Below are 15,981 nucleotides of genomic sequence, written 5' to 3'. Positions count from 1 at the left end.
GAGAGGGGAGGGTCCTAAGCCCCAGGCCGTACCCCATCCTAGAGCCCCAGAGCCTACAAGAGGCACCCACACAGCATTTGGCAGTGACAAGAGTCACAGTTTCTGAGAGAAAGAGGAACTCTTGGAGATGCAGGCTCCATCTTAAAGGGCCAGCACAGAAAATCTTGGTCACAGCCACTTACCCAGGGCTCTGGCAGAGGGAGGGTCGAGAGGACTAGTTGCGTGAAGAGATTGTGAAGTTGGTGGCCTAGGGAGAGATCACAGAAAATGGAGCTTGTCTCAGCTGGGCCCAGTGTCTGACTCGCTGTGGAGACAGCCACTGGAACCCCTGTGCTTCATTCTCCAATACTGGGGTCGCCATCTTTCTTGGGTGGAGTAGTCTCCTCCTGCAGCACCAACCTGGGGTAAAGCCACTGCGCTACCCTTGGGAATCTCTCCTGGCTCACCCTATGGAGACTGGGCTGCTCTGAGAAGCCAGGAAGCAGGGGGCACATAGTGATTCAGTTCTCTGGCTTTGATGCCAGCGCTTTGCCCTGCACTTTCCTGAGACAATGCTTGGTGCTTCTGCCCCATGGGAAATTCAGTAGAAACTGTCCAGACTTCAAACAGACCACATCTCTGAGTCTCAGAGGCTACACCCACCAGACTCCTGTGGCCACACCTTACTGAGGTCTGTGAAAAAAGTCTGGACAGACTGACACCTGAGGCGGAGGAGTGGGAGCCACACCAAACACCCTTCCTAATCCCTGAACTGCCCTAGGCTTCAGACTCCACCAGGGGTTTTTATTTCAGAGACCAAGCCCAACAAGCAGCCAGAAGACAGAGGCTGCAGGAGGTAGGTCTCTAGGAAACTGGGCTTTATTTATTTATTTATTTATTTGTTGGCAGAGACATGGAGAGTCAGAGAGAGGAACAGATAGGGACAGATAGGAAGGGAGAGAGATGAGAAACATCAATTCTTCGTTGTGGTTCTTTAGTTGTCCATTGATTGATTTCTCATATGTGCCTTGACTGGGGGCTACAGCAGACCGAGTGACCCCTTGCTCGAGCCAGCAACCTGCATCCAAGCTGGTGAGCTTTGCTCAAACCAGATGAGCCTGCACTCAAGGTAGCGACTTCAGGGTCTCGAACCTGGATCCTCCACATCCCAGTCCGACGCTCTATCTACTTCACCACCACCTACACTCACATTGTACCCCCAAACTCGGCTGCCCTAACCCACCAAGCTTGCAATCTGTAATCTTTCTACAGAAGACTCTGGAAAGACCAGGCAGCTGCAACAGGATGTGGGACAGCTGAAAAGTGGAAGCAAATTTTATGGAGCATGAGACTTTTACAGAGCTGTTCATATTTATACATAGGTTGACTCTTCCCACACTATCTAGGTACAGAAAAGGCAGACACAAATGGCAAAAACATCAGTAGGTCTAGACAGGTAGCCCACGGCAGGTTACAAAAAACAACTGACTCCAACCTAAGAAGACCCAGAACCAACATAATCAGTAGTGGGTGAAAGATTGTACCAATGCTAGACTCAGCTAGCTACACAAGCAGCATGCCCAAAGGAGGAGTCTAGCAGGCACCAAACACTGCAGAGAATAAATACACCCAACAGGATAGACACTGTATAATGTCTAATACACATGATGAAGGTTGATCCTTGCAGCCAGCCAGCCTGAAGGGATACCACCACCCATGAAAGACCAACAGCATTCAATACTGACATATAATAGGAGGGTGAATATTACCCTCAAGAAGCATTCCTAGAGCAAGAAACTGAGGTGGCTTGCATGAAATTCAGGTGGCCCAGAGGTCAGTACCAGTGAGCCCATCTTCTTCAGAAAGACACCAGAACGAATTTCAAAGTCACAAGAGAGCTACCTGATACACAGAAAAAATGGGCAGATAAAAAAATATGACCCAAATGAATGAACAAAAGAAATCCCCAGAAAAAATACTAAATGAAATGGAAGTAACCAAACTAACAAACACAGAGTTTAAAATAATAGATTGCATAAGAATGCTCAAGGATCTTAGAGCAACACTGGATGATCACAATGAGAACTTAAACAAAGAGACAGCAAACATCAAAAAGGACACTGAAATCATAAAAGAGAACCAGTCAGAAATGACAAATATAGTATCAGAAATGAAGACTGCATCAGAAGGAATTTACAGCAGGCTGGATGAAGCAGAGGATTGAATCAGTGTTTAGAGGATAAGATAAATGTAAGCACAGAAGCAGAACAGCAAAAAAAAGAGGCTAAAAGAAAAAAAAGAAACTGAGGAAACGCTGAGACCTCAGTGACAACATGAAGAGAAACAACATCCACATTATAGGGGCTCCTGAAGGAGAAGAGAAAGAACAAGATAGAGAATCTATTTAAAGAAATCATTAGCTAAAAATTTCCCTAAATTGATGAAAGAAAAAGTGACACAATTTCAAGAAACTCAGTCTCATTAAAGAGGAACCCAAGGAGGTCTACACCAAGACACATCATAATTAAAATGCCAAAGTTAAGAGACAAAGAAAGAATAGTAAAAGCTGCAAGAGAAAAGCAGTTAATTGCCTACAAAGGAGCTCCCATAAAAATGACATCTGAATTCTCAGCAGAAACACCTCAGGCCAGAAGGAATTGGCAAGAAATATTCAAAGTGATGCAAAACAAGAACCTACAACCAAGACGACTTTATATAGCAAGGCTATGATTTAAAATTAAAGGAGAAATAAAAAGCTTCCCAGACAAGAAAATGACTCAAGGAATTCATTACAACCAAACCAGTACTGCAAGAAATGTTAAAGGGCATGCTATACAAAGAGCAAAGAAAAAAGGAAATCAAGAAAAATATTGTAGGTTTAAAGAATAAAATGGTAATAAATAAGTACATATCAGTAGTAACCTTAAATGTAAATGGATTAAGTGCTCCAAACAAAAGACGTAGGGTAGCTGTGTGGATAAAAAAAACAAGACCTGGCCTGACCAGGTGGTGGCGCAGTAGATAGAGCATCGGACTGGGATGCAAAGGACCCAGGTTCGAGACCCCGAGGTCACCAGCTTGAGCACGGGCTCATCTGGTTTGAGCAAAATCCCACCAGCTTGAACTCAAAGTCGCTGGCTCCAGCAAGGGGTTACTCGGTCTGCTGAAGGCCCCCAGTCAAGGCACGTATGAGAAAGCAATCAATGAACAACTAAGGTGTTGCAACGCGCAATGAAAAACTAATGATTGATGCTTCTCATCTCTCTCCGTTCCTGTCTGTCTATCCCTCTCTATGACTCATTCTCTGTCTCTGTAAACAAAACAAAACAAAACAAAACAAAACACAAGACCTGTATCTATGCTGTATACAAGAGATCCACCTCAGAACAAAAGATACAAATAGACTGAAAGTGAAGGGATGGAAAAATATTTCATGCAAATGGAAATGAAAAAATAAAAGCTGGGGGTAGCAATACCTATATCTGACAAAATAACCTTTAAAACAAAGGCTAGAGTAAGGGATAAAGAAGGAAATTATATAATGATAAAGAGAGCAAACAGGAGGATATAACCATTGTAAGTATTTATGTGCCTAATATAGGAGCACCCAAATATATAAAGCAGATTTTGATGGACATAAAAGGTGAGATCAACAGCAATACTATAATAGTAGAGGATTTTAATAACCCACTAACATCAATGGATAGATCCTCCAGACAGAAAATTAACAAAGAAACAGTGGCCTTAAATGACACACTAGATCAACTGGATTTAATAGACATCTTCAGAACCTTTCACCCCAAAGCAGCAGAATATACATTCAAGTGCTCATGGTACATTCTCTAGGATAGACCACATGTTAGGACACAAAAAAAAGTCTCAATAAATTTAAGAAGATTGAAATCATAATAAGTATCTTCTCTGATCACAATGGCATGAACTAGAAATCAACTACAATAGAAAAACTAAAAAATATTCAAACTCTTAGAGGCTAACTAGCATGTTATTAAATAACAAATGGGTTAACAATGAGATCAAGGAAGATATCAAAAATTTCTCTGAAAAAAATGAAAATGAACATACAACAACTCAAAATCTATGGGACACAGCAAAAGCAGTCCTGAGAGGGAAGTTCATAGCATTACAGGCATACCTTAAGAAGCAAGAAAAAGCTCAAATATACAACCTAACCCTGCACCTAAAAGATCTAGAAAAAGAACAAATAAAGCCCAGAGGAAGCAGAAGGAAGAAAGATCAGAGCAAAAATAAATGACATAGAGGCTAAAAAAAACAATACAAAAGATCAATGAAACCAATTCTTTGAAAAGGTAAACAAGACTGATGAACCTTTAATTCAAGAAGAGAGAAGACTTCCAAGCTCATTTTATAAGGCAAGCATTATTCTTATTCCAAAATTAGGTAAAGCCACTACAAAGAAAGAAAACTATAGGCCTATATCCTGATGAACATAGATGTTAAAATTCTCAACAAAATATTAGCAAACCGGATCCAGCAATACATTAAAAAGATCATACATCATGATCAAGTGGATTTATTCCAGGGAGGCAAGGCTGGTACAATATTTACAATTAATAAATGTGATTCATCACATAAACAAAATGAAGGATAAAAATCACATGATTATATCAATAGATGTAATTGATAGAAAAAGTATGTGATCAAATCCAGCAACCATTTATGATCAAAATTCTGAGCAAAGTGGGAATATTGAGCATATATCTCAACATAATAAAGGCCATAGATGACAAACCAACAGCTAACACGATACTCAATGGGCAAAAATTAAAAGCAGTTCCCTTAAGGTCGGAAACAAGACAGGGGTGCCCCCTTTCACCACTCTTATTCAACATAGTTCTGGAAGTTCTAGCCACAGCAATTAGACAACAAGAAGAAATAAAAGGCATCCAAATTGGACAAGAAGAAGTAAAACTATCATTATTTGCTGATGACATGATATCATACATAAAAAACCCTAAAGTCTCAGTCAAAAAACGACTAGACCTGATTAATAAATTTGGCCAGGTGGCAGGATATAAAAATCAATATTAAAAAATCAGTGGCATTTTTATACACCAACAATAAACTGTCAGAAAGAGAAATTAAGGAAACAATCTTTTTCACTAATGCAACAAAAAAATAAATATAATACCTAAAAATAATTTTAATCAAGGAGGTAAAAGAATTATACTTGAAAACTTATAAGACATCGTAAAAGAAATCATGGCAGATACAAACAAGTGAGAGCATATATCATGTTCATGGATAGGAAGAATTAACATCATTAAAATGTCTATACAATCCAAAACAATCTACAGATTCTATGCAATTTCTATTAAAATACCGATGGCATACTTCACAGATCTAGAACAAATATTCCAAAAATTTACATGGAACTAAAAAAGAACCCAAATAGCCTTAGAAATCTTAAAAATGAAGAACAAAGTGGGAGGTATCACACTTCCTGATATCAAGTTATACTACACTGTAATCAAAACAGCTTGATGCTGACATAAGAACAGACATACAGATCAATAGAACAGAACAGAGAACCCAGAAATATACCCACGGCCTTACAGTCAACTGATATTTGACAAAGGAGGCAAGAGTATACAATAGAGTAAAGTCAGTCTCTTTAATAAATGGTATTGGGAAAACTGAACAGGTGCATGCAATAAAAGGAAACTAGACCACCAGCTTACAACATTCATAAAACAAACTCAAGATGGATGAAAGACTTAAATATAAGTCACAAAACCATAAACATCTTGGAAGAAAACATAGGCAGTAAATTCTCCAATATTTCTTATAGCCATATTTTTGCCAATATATCTCCACAGGCAAGTGAAATAAAGGACAAAATAAACAAATGGGACTATATCAAACTAAAAAGCTTTTGTACAGCAAAAGATATCATTAAGAAAATAAAAAGACAACCCACTCAATGGGAGAACATATTCACAGATACGTCTGATAAAGGGTTAGTAGCCAAAATTTATAAAAAAACTTCTAAACTCAACAGCAGAAAGGTAAACAATCCAATTTAAAAATGGGCAAAGGAACTTAACAAACAGTTCTCCAAGAGGACATAGAGATGGCCAATAGGCATATGAAAAAAATGTTCAACGTCACTAGTCAACAGAGAAATGCAAATTAAAACCACAATGAGATATACCACCTCACATCTGTCAGAATGGCTCTGATTAACAAATCAACACATGACAAGTGCTGGTGAGGGTATAGAGAAAAGGGAACCCTCCTGCACTGCTGGTGGGAATGCACAGTTGTGCAGACACTTGTGGAAAACAGTATGGTGTTTCCTCAAAAAATTAAAAATGGATCTGCCTTTTGACCCACCTATCCCACTTTTAGGAATATATCCTAAGAATCCCTAAACACTAATTCAAAAGAAGATATGCACTCCCACGTTAATTGCAACACTTTTTACAATAGCCGAGATCTGGAAACAGCCCAGTGGCCATTAGTGGATGAGTGGATAAAAAAGTTGTAGTACATATACACAATGGAATACTATGCATCTGTGAAAAAGGAAATCTTACCTTTTGCGATGGTATGGATGGACCTGGAGACTATTAGGCTAGGTGAAATAAGCCAGGCAAAGAAAGACAAGTATCATATGATCTCACTTATACGTGGAATCTAATGAACAGTGAACTGAGGGGTGTTGTGGGGTGGGGAGGGAGGCATGCCTAGAGAGAAAGGCTATATGGCCATAAACTCCTTTTTGATAAAGGTTCTCATTTCTTTTCATAAAAACAGAGGGAATGCTATAATGAACTTTAATCAAGTGATCTTAGCAGTCGTCTCTAGAACATTCTTCAGCCAGGACAAACCCTTAGTTTTAGAGATTATATTAAGAGAGTTAAACATGACCAGCATCTTGCTTAAAAGAAACTCATTCTTTAACTGAAGGTCTCCCTCTGGTCAGTGAAACAGCTTCGGGCAAGAAAGCCTTGTTTAGGTTGGACCTGATAGCTGTACAGTCAGAGTGTACCCTGTGTAAGATGTTAAACCCCTCCAGTGGGTTCACAGAAAAGAACTGGTTACTAGAAGTCCTGGGGTTTGTGGGGCATTATAAGGTGGTAGACATGGTAAACAGCTCAAGCGTTGGGAAGAAAAGGGTGCATGCCAAAGGGGCAGTCTGCTGTTGAAACACAAAGATGAATCCTTGCCAGAGGACTTGGGGGAGGTCACATTTGCACTGGACCTTGAGTAGAGAGTAGAAATTTTATAGGCAGAGGAGTGTAATGGGGGCATTGCTGGTGGTAGACACCATGAGCAAAGATAAGAAGTTAAAATGTAACTGTGTTCAGAGATAAGGGAGTAAATGATATGCTGGCGCTGCAATTTGATTTTGTCCTCTTTCATCACCCTTCCTTGAGACTGTCCCTCTGCAAACACTGCCTCTGGCACCATGCCAGCCTGTAGGGGCCCTAGCCCCTCCTACAGGCTCTGGCTGACTGTGGGTACAAAGCCTCTCAAGGACTCCACTTGGAACAATTGACACAGGCTGGAAGTTTCAAGAGATCTTACTAGATAAAATAAAGAGAAAAATGAGCAGATAGTTTAAAAACTTAGTCTCTTTCTATCCCTGTTCTAGTCTCTTTCTGCTGCCGATTACCTAAGCCAAGTATGAATAACCACCCTCTCTCAGACCAGTGTTAATAATTAGGACCCTCATTAGCATGGTCAACTGGTCCAAAATATTTCTGAGCAAAGTCCACCAACTGGAAAATTTAACTTTGCAGGCTCCACTTTTGAAATACAATGCTCTCCACTGAGTAGGCTTTTCTAGTTTCTCCTGGGAGTTGGTTCAAGAAAACAAGGTATTTGGGGAAAATAAGGGCAAACTGCAGAAGCTCTTCACATGAGCATTTCAGCAAATTTTATGGGATCCAGGAGAACAGGTGTCTTCAATTATAGGAAAAATTACATTAAGTACATGAGTGATTAAGACTTACACATAGATCAATTCAACTGATTTAGAGATACCCCTAGTTTTTAATACACGATTTCTCCCTGGAACATTTAGCAAAATTGATAACCTGCTTTTAAAAAATGGCTACAATGAAATTTCTTATTGGCTAAATATTAACAAAATAAGTTTGGCGTCAAGAAGGTGTGCTCAAAAAGAGGTGCGCCAAGTTAGGGTCTTCAGTGCCATCCTAGTGTCTTTGGCCAACAGAGGAACAGCAATAGCCGTCTTTGAGATGAAGGCAGAGAAACTTTTCCAAAATTTCAGACGTCACCAACCGCTCTAGAGAAAACTAAAAACCAAAACAAAAACTGGCAATTGCCAGAAGTTTTTAGATTCCTTTTGTAGCTTTTGGTCTCCTCTAAAACAGGAATCTCCAAAATTGAAAACAATCTGAAAAGTGTTAAGCCTCATTCAACGGAGAAATCCACTTCAAACCACCTCCTGCAGTGTTCAGGTTTCCCCGGGTCTGCACCTGCCGACAGGGCCCGTCGCCCGCAGGGGCGGAGGTGTCCGCTCCGCACGGAGGGGAGCCCACCCGTGAGCGCGGTTAACGGCCCGTCTCCCCGCCCGCCGGTTCCCAAGGCGCCCGCGTCCCTCTCCCGGCCCAGGTTGTCCTTCCCCCACCGCCCTGCCTGGCCCGGACTCAGCCCCAGAGCAACGTGCCTCGCAGGGACAATGGCTCGAGTCCCTGGGGTCCCCCAGGGCAGCCACACGGAAAAGACGGGGACAGCTCCGAGCCCAACGCCTGCCCTGCCCGGCCGCAGGACGCCGCGCCCTCGGGGAGAGCGGATCCCCGAGTCCAAGCGGAAATCAGTGGCGGAGACGTGCACAGCCGCCCCGGGAGGCCGCCCCCGCCGGCGCCCCCTGGAGGCGGGACGCGGTACTAGCCCGCTCTGGCCACGCAAAGGCCTGGCAACGCAGGGGTCTGCCCTGAGACCCGGGCCTCTTGCATACCTGAGGGGTCCTGCCGCGGCGGGGTTTGTTTTAACACGTCCCACTTGGGCGCTTATGGTCAGTTTTCACTCTACACTCTATGTTGGACCCATACACACCTAGGGATACACAACACCAGCTACACACACACACACACACACACACACACACACACACACACACACAACTTGCTTGCTTAGAAATGAGCCCATGCCTGGGGATGCATCCTATAGGACACTTCCTGAAGGCCTCACACTGGACTATCCACTCACTCAGCCTGATACCATATTGGATACAGATAATCATATAGTCTTGATACTGTCATGTATTACCAATTCTCTCTTAAAATAAAACTGGTTATAGGACACAAAGAAAGAATAGCTTACCATCTCTCCCTGGCTCCTCGGACTTAACTGAGCCCAGAAATTAGAGGAGTGAAGACCAAAAGATGGAGAATTTCTCTCTAGAGACTCTTCATTTTGGGCTTAAGCAATGCTACTTTGGGGACTCAGGTGACAGAAATGGCACAGAGATGGAGAGGCCCACTTCGGTCCATTCCTCCCCAAATACACAAATGCATAAGTAGTTATTGAACTAGTAATAATCTTCCTTATTAGTTTTCTGTCCCTTTCAGTTTCTCATGTATGTGGACTGGTTGAAATCTTGTTAAAATCTGTTTTTTATCCAAACATTCATTTCCAATATTGCTAATGTGGTTATAAACAGATACACTATTCCAAATATATATATGATCAGATATATAAGCCATAATTTTCAGAGTTCATTCTTATCTTAGGAAGTTCATGATTAAATTGAAATATTTTTAAAAAATCTTGTCTAGTGTATATTTTTAAAGAGCAGCAATCATCATCTTACTTTTTTCTAAGGGAAGAATAATTTTGTTTTTATTTATTTGTTTATGAGGAAGAGAGATCATGTCAAAAGGAAAGTGGGGCATATACATGAATAAATAATTTCTCTGGGAAAGAAAAATTAAAGAGAGTAACAAAATGATTGTTAAATTGCATTTACTGCCAGGCAAGGATGCAAGAGTCTTCTCCAATTATCAGTTAGTCTTCTGTGGATTGAAGTCTTCAGTTCCACTGTCAAAAAGTAACAAATAGTTCAAAGTAGTGGTTTTCAAAATATGGTCCTAGACCAGTATCTTGAGCTATTGAGCATACAAATGCAAAACCTCAGAGGACACCCCAGGCCTTCCGAATCAGCAACTCTGAGGGGAGGGCCCAAAGACGTGCATTTTATTATTTTTCGTAAGTTTTTTTTTCTCTCCACAGAGACAGAGAGAGAGTCAGAGAGAGGGATAGATAGGAACAGACAGGAACAGAGAGAGATGAGAAGCATCAATCATCAGTTTTTCGTTGCGACACCTTAGTTGTTCATTGATTGCTTTCTCATATGTGCCTTGACCGTGGGCCTTCAGCAGACCAAGTAACTCCTTGCTTGAGCCAGTGACCTTGGGTCCAAGTTGGTGAGCTTTGCTCAAACCAGATGAACCCACGCTCAAGCTGGCGACCTCAGGGTCTCGAACTTGGGTCCTCCGCATCCCAGCCAGATGCTCCATCCACTGCGCCACCGCCTGGTCAGGCAAGACATGCATTTTAATTAGTGCTTCAGATATATGTTCAAGTTTGAGAACTATGGCTTATTAAAGATTTGCTTCAGTTACTCTCAAACTGTATCGTCTGTGTGAATTAACTGAAGGTCTTGTTTAAAAATGCAAATTCTAAATGCAAAATAATATTAAATGTAAACTGTAACTGAAAAATAAGAATTTTTCAATGCAGACTCTGGTTCAGGTGGTAGTCTGGGATTAGGATCTAGATCCCATAGGATTTACCTGTGTATAGGCACACACAAGGGCATGATCACTGTAAACATGGCTGCCCAGCAAAGGGCGGTGGAGGGTGAGGATTACCGTCAAAAGGGCAAAAGGCACAGAACTTCTCAAGAAAACAGATCGGTCAGTTTAGAATAGTTCTTGGCTTGTCAGGTTAGGATTGGTGAGTTACACAGGAGCCCTCACAAGCCAACTGCTCTAGTAGGGTTAGAAACTGAATTGATTCACTCAGGCTATCAAGTTGCATCTAAATGGTGCAGGTGAGTCACTGCCTGTTAAGGGTTCTGCTCACCATCAGCTCTTTTCCTCTTCAGCATGGTCCTCCGCCATTTACCATCTTCCACATCCCCCAGTTTCAGGGTTCTGCAGCCGGTAAATCTCTACGCCTGAGTTCAAAGCTCAACAAATATAAATATTTTCCTTTATCAGCTCAGAGAGTTCGAGCTAGCAAATGTCTATTCAGTTTGGCCATTTTTGTTATCTAAATCTGAGCAGGTAATTGCCAAACTCTGCTTCCCAGACTCTAGTGCCATAAGATAGAGGCTTAATTTATGTTGACAGGGTGAGGCAAAAGTAGGTTTACAATTGTGACTACCTGAAACACAGAGTTTATTCCTGTATGATGATTTATTATTTAATGCATTATTTCTCATACAAACAACTGTAAACCTACTTTTGCCACACCCTGTGTGCTTCTACTTAGTATTATGCAAGAGGCCAGACTCATCTCCTTGTTACCCCTACCCCACACCTCCAGTGTCTCCAGTATTGCACAATAGATGAAGAAAATATCTTCTGGACCTCTTTGAAACTATAATTATAATGTGAAATAAACAACAGAATAAGGAAACTGGAGCTTGAGGTCTAATTAAATCACACTATAAAATCTACTGAAATATTACCAAATTATTCTAGTAAATCTAACTGACCACTTGTTTTTGTATGGCCCATAACCTCAGACTGAGGTTTACATTTATAAATGCTTGAAAAAACAATTTCATGACACATGCAAATTATATGAGATTCAAATTTCAGTGTCCATAAACAAGTGTCACTGAAAGCAGTCACGCTCTTCATTTATGTATCTATGGTTTTCACTGAACCATGAGGCCCACAAAGCCTAAAATATTAACAGTCTGCCCTGCTACAGAAACTTTGTCTACCCTGCCCTCCACTCTTTTGCTCCAGCCTCTGTTATGATCTCTACCTCCCTGTTCTGTAATAGTTGATTCGTATGACTGTCTACTTACTTGACTGAATTTCATGAAAGCAGACATATATTCTTTATGAGTTCCCAACACTTCCCACCATGGTACACAGAATAGGCATTCAATATCAATTGAAATTTACTTTTTAATCACTTAACCTATGTAAGTCAATAGAAACTTAAAAGGGCTATCGTTTAAACATAGGATCCATTAAGTAAGCTAATTTGTGTGCAAAAAGTAGAAAAAAATTAGTTCTGCAATTGGATTCCTTGCTTCCATTTGTAAATCTAGCTCTAAAAAAAATGTTCCATTTGAAAGCAGCAGGGTTACATTTTTCTTTCCTTTTATTCTGTCAAATTATTTTATTTGATACAACAAGTCTCACTGCTAAACAATTTTCATGGCAAAGAAATTAATGAGCAGATATAACCAACCTTATGAAGCTGAGTTCATTCACATTAAATTCAATCTGGTAGTTTTAGAATTAATGTCTTCAAGATGATGTGCACTGCTGTCACATATTTTAAAATAAGGCATTGACCTTCTCTCCACAGAAGATATGCAGTATCTTTTCTAAAAAGTCTGTGGAATTTTCCAAGCAATTGCAGTTCAGATGGCCTATGCTATTCCTGCCTGCCCATCTCCTATAAATGAGGAAAGACTTGAGTGAGGCTCTATATGAGATTATTTCTTTAGTTTTGGTGAATAAATCCTTTATCATGAATAGGAGCATAATTGTAAGAACTCCTAGAAAAAGTAATCTGACCAGCCAAATACGCCATCCACCATGAAAAGAAAAGAAGGTTAATTACATTGTAGAGAGGCCAAAAAGCAAACCCTGTAACACTGCTGCTATTATGCTATTATTCTTCTTAAAACCAGGATCAAGTTATTCAGTCCTGCTCTCCCAAAAGTAACGTTTTAAAGGAAATAATACTTACTTGGTGTCTGGAAATGCAGACATTGCAAAATGAAATGTATTTTGATTACTGGGAACGTGGGAAACTAATGCCCATGACAGATTCTTATGTGCCTGGGCACAGTATTCTTTTTTCATTTTATCCTTTGCACGGTAGTATGAAGCACACACTATCACTCCTATTCTACACATGAAATGGCTCCAACGGGCTCACTAATCCACCCAATGGTACCTTGCCATTCATTAAGAGTGCCGACAGTTGAATCCATATCCAGCTGAACCGAAAACCTGAGCTCTTTAACGTGAGGGTTAAAACGGGGAAGCTGAATAGTAAGTATATGCTGAAATGTATGTCATCTGGACTAATTATTTCTTTTACATTTGAACTTCTTTGCTAAAGTGCTAGTACCAATGAATAACCCTAGACATGTAGTTCTGTCCACGAAGAACTTTTGTGTACACGATCATGTGATCCTTACGCCTGCAGGGCAAAGGCCAGAGAATAATTTCCTCTATTTTGCACATGAGGTAAAGAGGTGAAGTAGCTTGACCAAGGTCACATGATTAGCATGCGGTCTGTCTTAGCCCAATCAGAGACCTCTAACACGAAACCATGGGGGACAAAGTTAGATGTATTGGCTTGTTGCAACGGGGGAGAGTGCACATCAGAGGAATCCTCAGATGCCTCACCAAACAAAGTTCAGAGGTTTGGGGGTGGGGAGGAGGTTGGGTGGAATTTAAAGAAAATAGTGTTACAAAGGCAAGAGGCAAAAGAGGGCTGTGGCAAAGGGTCAAAATCAGGTCTGGATGGCAAGATGGACACAGGGCACAGGGCTCTGTCCTTGGAGACTAAAAGTTATGATAGATGGAAACAGTTATGTCCAGAAACTCTATGTGAAGCTCTGTATCTGGGCTGGAAAATAAGCCTGCTTGTTTGTGTCAAAGTGACTTGGACCCTCCAGGTAGAGCAGGATGTGACCTTCTTACGATGATGTCACACAGCAACGTTTCTGAGAGTCAGTGCTTTTTCAGAACAGGCTTTCTCAGTAAGAAAGCAGTCTTCAGCCCGGCAGGGGATTATCTGACACATTATGACTTCAGTGTGTTCATAGGAAAACCGTGGTTGCCTTTCCCCTCCTAGTCAGTGCCATTTCACCCTGATGAATGGCCGAAAAAAATTCTACGTTTTCAGTCTGAGGAACTTTGCCTTACTAGGCCATATTAAGACTAGAAATGTTCAAAGTATTTTATTTACACAAAAGTTGGACTTTCAAACATTCTTACATTTCACAACAGACATTTTAAAAAAATATTTTATTTTATTTGTGTGACAGAGAGTCAGAGAGAGGGACAGATAGGGACAGACAGACAGGAAGGGAGAGAGATGAGAAACACCAATTCTTTGTTGCGACTTCTTAGTTGTTCATTGATTGCTTTCTCATATGTGCCTTGACCGGGGGCTACAGCAGCCGAGAGATCCCTTGCTTGAGCCAGCGACCTTGAGCTCGAGCTGGTGAGCTTTACTCAAACCAGATGAACCCGCGCTCAGCTGGCGACCTCAGCGTCTCAAACCTGGGTCTTTTGCATCCTAGTCCAACGCTCTATCCACTGTGCCACCGCCTGGTCATGCACACAACAGACATTTTATGAGGATTTAGATAAACAGCCAAAGCAGCTTACGTTTGTAACTTTTTACAGTGTACTTCTGTATAAGATTTAGATAAAAAAAAGTTAAGTATCTAACGATGTTCAAAGACCACTGGTTTAGTCCAACCCTCACCATTTCATAGAGAAGAAATCAATAAGAAAAGCAACAACCACTACCATTATTTATATTAGAAGCAACTGAGACATATTGTAATTGACTCATCCCAGGTTCCTGGTGACCAATGGCAGGATTGGAAGTGTTTGTTTTATTTAAATTTTTGTTTTGTTTTGTTTTTAGCCAGAGAGAGACAGCCAGCCAGACATGAAGGGAGAGAGATGAGAAGCATCAACTTGTAGTTGTGGCACTTTAGTTGTTTATTGCTTTCTCATATGTGCCTTGATGGGGGGGGGGGTCCCAGCAGAGCCAGCGACCTCTGGGCTCAAGGCAGTGGCCAGGGGTTCATGTTTATGATCCCACACTGAAGCCAGCAATCCTGTGCTCAAGCTGGTGAGTCTGCACTCAAGCTAGTGACTTTGGGGTTTTCAACCTGGGTCCTCAGCCTCCTAGGTCAATCAATGCTCCATCCTCTGAGCCATCACCTGGTCAGGTGGAAGTGTTCGTCTTAATTGAATGGTTAAAACTTAATTAAAATGATTTGTGCCTGTGAAGTTGGCCCTAGGATGGATCTCACACTCCTGGTCTCTATTATTTCCATCTTATCACTTTGTTTCCTAGTGTCTGCAGACTGGCATTGTAAAGCCATCATCCATATACTTTACCAGAAAGTTCGAGAAATGAGCAGTTTTGATATTCCTCAAGCCAAATCTCAAGTCTATTAATCAAAATTAGTGCTATCAAAATGTAGCTGCTGAGACAAAACTATTTTTAAATAATGAATAAAAGAAAATGAAAATCTACAAGGAAAACATTTTCTCACTTATCACAAGTAAGAAGCAGAAAGCTTTACTGGCCCTTTAAAAATGCCACATATTTAAAAATAAAATTAATTGAAATGCAGGATGCTCAAGCCAGTTTTGATAAATGGTGTACCAGTTTTAAAGTACTTGCTTAACTAATCAGTTTCAGAACATAAGTGATAAAAATTTAAATCTGAGTTTGTTTCTAGGTCATTTAATGACAGGGTAAAACCCTAAGAAAAGTGAGGGTTATAATTGTTTTAATTGAATATTATTATGTGCTGAGCATTGCCCTGGAGTTTTATATAACTTTTCTCATGTGAACTTCTCAATAATCCCATGAAAAAAAGTCATATTTTACCCCATTTTATAGATTAGGAAGCTGATTTACTTTCTGCCTTAGTTTCCCAGGGCCTCCATAAATGACCACAAACTGGGTGGCTTCAAATAGAAATGTTGCTCTGGAGGCCAGGAGTCCAAAATCAAGGTGAGGCAGGGCCAC

The 15,981-nt window shown here is 40.8% G+C and overlaps 1 protein-coding gene across 4 annotated transcripts in view; it reads right to left on the bottom strand.

Annotated features, from left to right (window-relative positions):
* Window positions 1-8,790, bottom strand: part of GGACT (gamma-glutamylamine cyclotransferase) — a 44,672-nt gene extending 35,882 nt beyond the window's left edge. Inside the window, exons 1-2 of one of the 4 annotated variants that reach the window (XM_066234362.1) lie at window positions 6,558-6,593; window positions 183-247 (exon numbers count right to left, since the gene is read on the bottom strand). The gene's annotated coding sequence lies outside the window, so the exon portion shown is untranslated. Of the gene's footprint in view, window positions 1-182; window positions 248-6,557; window positions 6,651-8,659 lie in introns of those variants that run through there. The other 3 variants (XM_066234364.1, XM_066234361.1, XM_066234363.1) reach the window with 3 other exon arrangements.
* Between the last annotated feature and the right edge of the window lie 7,191 nt (window positions 8,791-15,981).

The sequence above is a fragment of the Saccopteryx bilineata genome, chromosome 6 (assembly GCF_036850765.1).
Source record: "Saccopteryx bilineata isolate mSacBil1 chromosome 6, mSacBil1_pri_phased_curated, whole genome shotgun sequence".
Taxonomy (NCBI): domain Eukaryota; kingdom Metazoa; phylum Chordata; class Mammalia; order Chiroptera; family Emballonuridae; genus Saccopteryx; species Saccopteryx bilineata.
The sequence above is the reverse complement of the archived record's forward strand: the minus strand, read 5'-3'. Positions and strand labels throughout refer to the sequence as shown.